The sequence below is a fragment of the Dipodomys ordii genome, unplaced genomic scaffold, assembly GCF_000151885.1.
Source record: "Dipodomys ordii isolate 6190 unplaced genomic scaffold, Dord_2.0 Scaffold152, whole genome shotgun sequence".
Taxonomy (NCBI): domain Eukaryota; kingdom Metazoa; phylum Chordata; class Mammalia; order Rodentia; family Heteromyidae; genus Dipodomys; species Dipodomys ordii.
The window spans coordinates 358,535-364,534 of record NW_012267368.1 but is presented as its reverse complement, the minus strand read 5'-3'; the positions used below and the strand labels follow the sequence as shown (position 1 = coordinate 364,534).

At 45.9% G+C, this 6,000-nt stretch overlaps 1 protein-coding gene across 1 annotated transcript in view; it reads left to right on the top strand.

The window, feature by feature from the left end:
* Elovl4 (ELOVL fatty acid elongase 4) overlaps positions 1-6,000 on the top strand; it is a 29,425-nt gene that overhangs the window by 1,078 nt on the left and 22,347 nt on the right. The gene's annotated exons all lie outside the window — the stretch shown is intronic.

Here is a 6,000-nt window from a genome sequence, read left to right as displayed (position 1 = left end):
GCCGCCCCGCGGCTGTTAGGACCCGGGGTCCGAGCCGGTGGCGGCGGCGCGGTAGGCGCCCGGTCCTCCCCACCGAACGTTAAGGCCTTCCCGACCCCGACTCGGGGCGAGCGCTTCTCCCCGGGCTCCCGCGCTCATCCGCTCGCGCCTCGGGTGGGGATCCAGCCGGTCAGGTGCAGCCCGGGCCGGCGCTCCCTGTCCGGCGCCCCCCGCAACCCACCCGCGCTCATCCCCGGCTGCCGGTACCCCGGGCACGGCTGGAGAGGACCCGGGACCCTGCGGGAGCTGTCCCTCGGCTCCCCGGGCCTCCCATTGCTTTGACCAAGCTCCGGGAGTGATTCTTGCTCCGGGCCGCCCATCCGGTGTGTGTGTATGGGAAGAATTGGGCCGAAAAGTGAGGCTTTCCAGAAGCAAATCCGCATGAGACGCTGGTCCGCTCGGCCGTGCGCACTGCAGCGCGCTCGGGGAGGGGGCCGGCGTCGGGGAGGGGGCCGGCGTCGGGGAGGGGGGCCGGCGGGGAGGGGGCGCTCTCTCTGGACCCCCGAGCGCGTCCAGGGTTCTCCTAAGGTAGGCAGCTCTCCGCGCTGTTCAGTTTGACAGGACTGTCATTTGGTTGATTCCCTCCCCCCCCCTCCCCTTTGGGTAGCTTTCCCAGCATTAGCGATTGTGATTCCCATTTTGCCATTTGCTCTTCCTTTGCTCTGTTGCGTTTGGTGTCAAGCCACCCTTGAAATCTGAAACACGAGGCTGGAAGGACTTGGGAGGCCATCTTCTGAGTTCGGTTTTCACACGTTTGCAGTGTGGCACCGCATCTCAGCGGGAGATCGGTCCCCTTAGGCCCGGGAAGAGATGAGTGGGGTTGATGTGGTTAGAGCGTGCAAGAGGGATGAGCAGGACGGTGAGATGCGGGAAGGATTCCGTTGTGGGTAAAGTGCTTGCTGGGCTTTCACATGAGACAAATGATTTTTTGACATCCACACTGCATTGGTTTTTGAAAAAGCATCACGTTTTAGAATTCACATTTGACACACACTGGGAGATAAGCTATGTAAGAAGGCCTTAGAACTGAAAAGGCAAGTGGTTTTGCCTATTGATTTAACATCAGGGTCCCTCTGGGTACCCCAGGCTGGCTGTGATTCCCCTTGTCTAGGCCTCTTAAGTTCTGGGACTGTGGGTGTGTACCACCACACTTGTCACAGAGGTTGGCGGTGGTCGGGTGCTGCTGCTTGGAGTCTGTCATACTGATGTCGGGCCGGGCCTGCGCACTCAGGAAGATGTCCCCTTCGCTCCATCTCTGTGACTCCGCATGGGACATTGCATCAGAGTTCTGTTGTGCAACTGTTCTGAGCTGTATAGCAGACAAGTTTCTCCAGCAGGTAATATCAGTTTGTATACTCCGAGTGAGACATTGTTGAGGTCCTCCAATATCCTTCGAGCCAGAGCCACACCTAGGAGTGCTCAGCCATCTGTCATTCCCTTCCTGTCCTGGAGCTTTCTCACATTCTGCGTCTCAGAAAGAAAAACCGAGAACAGAGGTAGAACACAAACCTTTCTGAGATGGTTAATTCCTTCCTAGTGATGTTTGGATGAAAAAGATCATGGATGGAAGAGGAAGTTCTGTGTGCTCCGCTCTTGTGAAGACATGCAGGACATGTAAAGTAATAGAATATCACAGGTCAAGAAGTGAGACTATCAGCGGAACTCAAGTGACCTCTCACTAGCAGGTGGGAGGGAAAGCATTCACCTGCACTCTTGTGATCTGCTTACGAAACCTGAGACCATGCTCTGGTCTCAGTCTTGAGCTACCTTGTGTAGGCGAAGATGACTTTTTACCCAGAGAGGCCCCTTCTCCTTGCTGCTGATGTAAGGATGACCATTCATTTCTGGTTGATACAAATGGATATAAACGGAGTTCAGGGGAATGCCTCTCTCCTTCCATGTCCCTCTCTCTCTGCTTCCTCTGGTCCTTCCATTAGCCTCAACCATGCTGCTCCCCTTCTTAGAACAGCTCTTCTGTAATCTCGTGAAAATCTGGCTGAGGTGGCTTCGGGCTTATTAGACAAGGTAGAAGAAAAGTTGGCAAGTCAGGTATTTGGAAAAAGAGAAATCAGAGAGGGTAGGAGAGAAAAGGCAATGTGATGGTCAGATGCAAATTATTCAGGAAGAACAATAAAGGAGCCAAGTCTCATTCCCTGGGTCTTTTCAGTCCTAGGACTGTGGTTGCAGCTTTTCCTTCCCCTTTTTATTCCTTCATACACGTTTTCTCTATCAATGTGCAAATCAACTACAGCCACTTTACACTATCAGAAAAGAAGCATTTATAGATTTATAGAGTATATTTGAGAATCTAGACAATTCTTTTTTTTGCCATAGGGCAAATAGTTTCTAGAAAAAAAGTTCATTTTGATCTTTTATATCAAATTGTTTTTTTTAACAAACCATACTCAAAGCAAGGTGATAAAAGCAGGCTTTTCCAAAGCATATATCTGGCAAATACAGAATAGGATCTGCAGCATGCTGACACAGAGCGCGTTGCCTTTCATGTAATAGCAGTGCTGTGTATACTGGAAAAGCAGTTCTTTAGGAAAAGTCAAAATACTTTGTGACTTTCCTAAATGATATGTTTAGATATTTAGAACAAGGAAGGTAATGTTGATCTAAGATAAGAAATTGTAGAGTCATGTGGGACTTTTTATTCCTTCACCCTCTTTATTTTTCCTGTTTATGTTATGAATACATCAGAATGATTAGGACTATGACCCTAGACCTAGTTTCTACTTAAGAAGTATTCAGATTTTAAACTGCGGCAAATCTAAATATTCATTATATAAACACCCATAGTATTTACTTTATTCATACTATTTACCTGCATTCAATTTTGTTACTTCAATAAAGGTTTCTCTGTGCCCAACATTTAGCATAGAACTGCAGTAAATCCAGGTGTCTCCTAAGCTGCCATGTTTTTTTCTGGCCAAGTGGTTTTATATAGGTCTTGTTTGTGGGTGCAAATTTTTGTTGGTGGGGAGCGATTGACATTAATCCTCTGTATTTTGATGATAAGTTTTCATATTTTATTTGGTAGTTGAAGTGAAGACATGAAAGGCCAACTTAGCTCAGGTTTTTCATTTGTTTGTTTGTGCTGGTACTGGCAATTTAAACTCAGTCCTCGTGCTTTCCCTTAGCTTTTTTATTCAAGTCTGATGCTCTACCACTTGAGCCACACCTCTACTTCTTGCTCTTTGCTGGTTAATTGGAATAAGAGTTTCAGGGATATTTTTGCCCAGGCTGGCTTCAAACCTCAATCTTCAGATCTCAGACTCTCGAATAACTAGGAATATGGACATGAGCCTCCAGCTCCCAGTCGTAGTTGAGTTGTTGAGTTTTACTTTGGCGTGAGTGATAAGAGAGGAAGAATTCCTCTAAGACGATGGTGCAGTCTGGAAGCCAGCCTCAGATGGCTCTTCAGGGGCACAGGTCTGGAGGACACTAGGCTGAGTTTACAAAGCACCCGGCTTGAGGTGACCTGTTCCCCGTAAGGCCTAGCGGAAGACCCAGGGAAGTGCAGAAAAGTCTTTCTCTACGGTAACCTCTGCTGTCCAGCTACACCTCTGTCTTGAGTTGGGAAAGGAAGGGCCATTTGGGGATTTTTTTCCCCCTACAGCAACTAGTGGGTCATTCAGTTCTGATGTGGGCCCCCTAGCCCACTCCAATAAGCTGGGGCAAAGGCAGCTTTATCCTAGGGATGGCAAGTTCCCAGAGGAGCCTGAAGCTCACACGTAAGCATGCTGCTGTCAGTCTGACCGGCTGTCAGTTACTGTTCAGCTTTTCATCTGCGTTACTATCTGAAACAGGTTTGGTTTGTTTGGCTTAGCCTGGATCATGCCTTCTTTTTATTTCACATACTGCCTGTTTTTATTAGTAAGCATTCGTTTTACATCATATGCGAGTATGGGGTTTCATTTACATACCTCAGCACACCTGTCTGTAGGCCATGGCTTCTAACGTGGACTTCCCCTTGGTCAGGATTTTTTTCTTCAGTGATGTCTCAGCTCCTTTGCAGTGTCCATGTTAGGTGTTCTTTGGTTTGTGTGCCTTGTTTTGAGTTTTTCTTTCACCCCAACTTTTCTGACAGTCTCCCATCCACTCCCTGGCCACAGCTTGCAGTGAAACATGGGATTGCACATGGAATCTTAGGGGGCTCAGCCATGGGGTTCTGCGACTAGTGTCAGGACCCGGCTTGAGGCATATGGGTTCTTTTTCTTTGGCTCAGGGAGGCAGAGGTATGAAGAATTAAACCGAACTCCAGAAGTGCTTTTGTGGTCTTCAGTCACAAAGCACTACACCTTCCTTTTCAAATTCAGTCTCCAAAGGGAATTTTTTTTGTCAAGTCATATGATATCATTTGCAAATGATTTAACACTAAACATGGATTAGCGCAATGAGTTACTTTTCATTTAAGTCCTTTCTTTAGAGTTAGGTATGTCTTAGCACAAAGAGAAGCATTTAGTAAGTCTGTCTTTTCTCACTTTAGATGTCTGTTTTCTCCAAGTCATTAGAGATTTTGCATGTGACAAATCCAGGTGCTATTATTACTTCTCCTGAGAATGAGAATGTATGAAAATAAACTATTTTTAAAAATCACTTGAGTTGGACCTTTTAGAAAAAAAGAAGAGGAGGAAGTACTTAGGGCTTTGAGGAGCAGCATCCTAGTTATCTTTCTGTCTCGGCCAATCAGAATTCCCCTGCCCCTTGGCCTGCAGCACTAGTCAGCGTGAACAACTCAGTTGTTCAGGAGAGAAGATGTGCCTGGCCACGTGTACTTGTGTTTTTTTTTTTTTCTTTTTTTTGGGTCTGGTCATGGGGCCTGAACTCTGGGCCTGGACACTGTCCCTCAGCTCTTCAGCTCAAGGCTAGTGCTCTACCACTTGAGCCACGGTGCCACTTCTGGCTTTTTTTTTTGCTTATGTGGTACTGAGGAATCGAACCCAGGGCCTCCGGCATGCAAGGCAAGCGCTCTACCACTGAGCCACCTTCTCAGCCCAGAATAGCAGATTTGTACTTAGTCCTTTCAGCTTCATCTTAGAGCTTCCACAAGAAATATGTAAGGGAATAGGGAAAGGATGGACGCACTTAGGCACCTGCTGCAAAATAGCTCTATGCCTATTTAACTTTATCACAGTTCCTTAAGATAAGTAAGAGCTGAAGTCTGTATAGATCAATATAGTTTATATCATGCACTTTATTGAGTTCTCTTATTTCCTAAAGACTTAGATATCCATCTATACGCAATCTCACATCCTTCATCTGTTTTTTTATAGAGAATACAAAATTTTATCGTCATCATTACAGAAAGTTTCAGTTACAGACACTTTATATTTGACTATTTCTAGGTATCAGAGATCAGGAAGATTTCAGTTTCAGCCAAAAAGTTAGTGAGACCCCATCTCAATGAGTAAGCTGAGTGAGGTGGGTAGTGACTGTCATCTAAACCATGTAGGAGGGATAACTTAGAGAATCATAGTCCAAAGCTGGACCAGGCAAAAACACAAGAGTCTATTTGATAAAGAACTAAAACAGAAAGGACTGGAGGCATGGCTCAAGTGGTAGCAAGCATGATCCCCTAAGTTTCAGTCCTAATACTCCACTAACAGGTTTGTTTTTTTAAATATAATTTCTGATTTTAAGTTTGATAGCACAGCTTAAATTTTTTTTTTATGACATTGCCTAGAAGAGGAAGATTTTGTGGTAAGGAGAAAGCAATAGAAGCTGAATGATTTTAGCACAGAGGATTGATTGACTGGAACACAAGTGTGAAAATGTTACAATGAAATCCCCCTTTGTGTAGCTTCTGTATGCTAATTACGTCTGTAATCCTAGCTACTCAGGAGGCTGAGATCTGAGGATTGTGATTCATAGCCAGCCTGGACAGGAAGGTTATAAGACTCTTATCTTCAATAAACTACTCAGAAAAAGCCAGAAGTATGATGCGGCTCAAGTGGT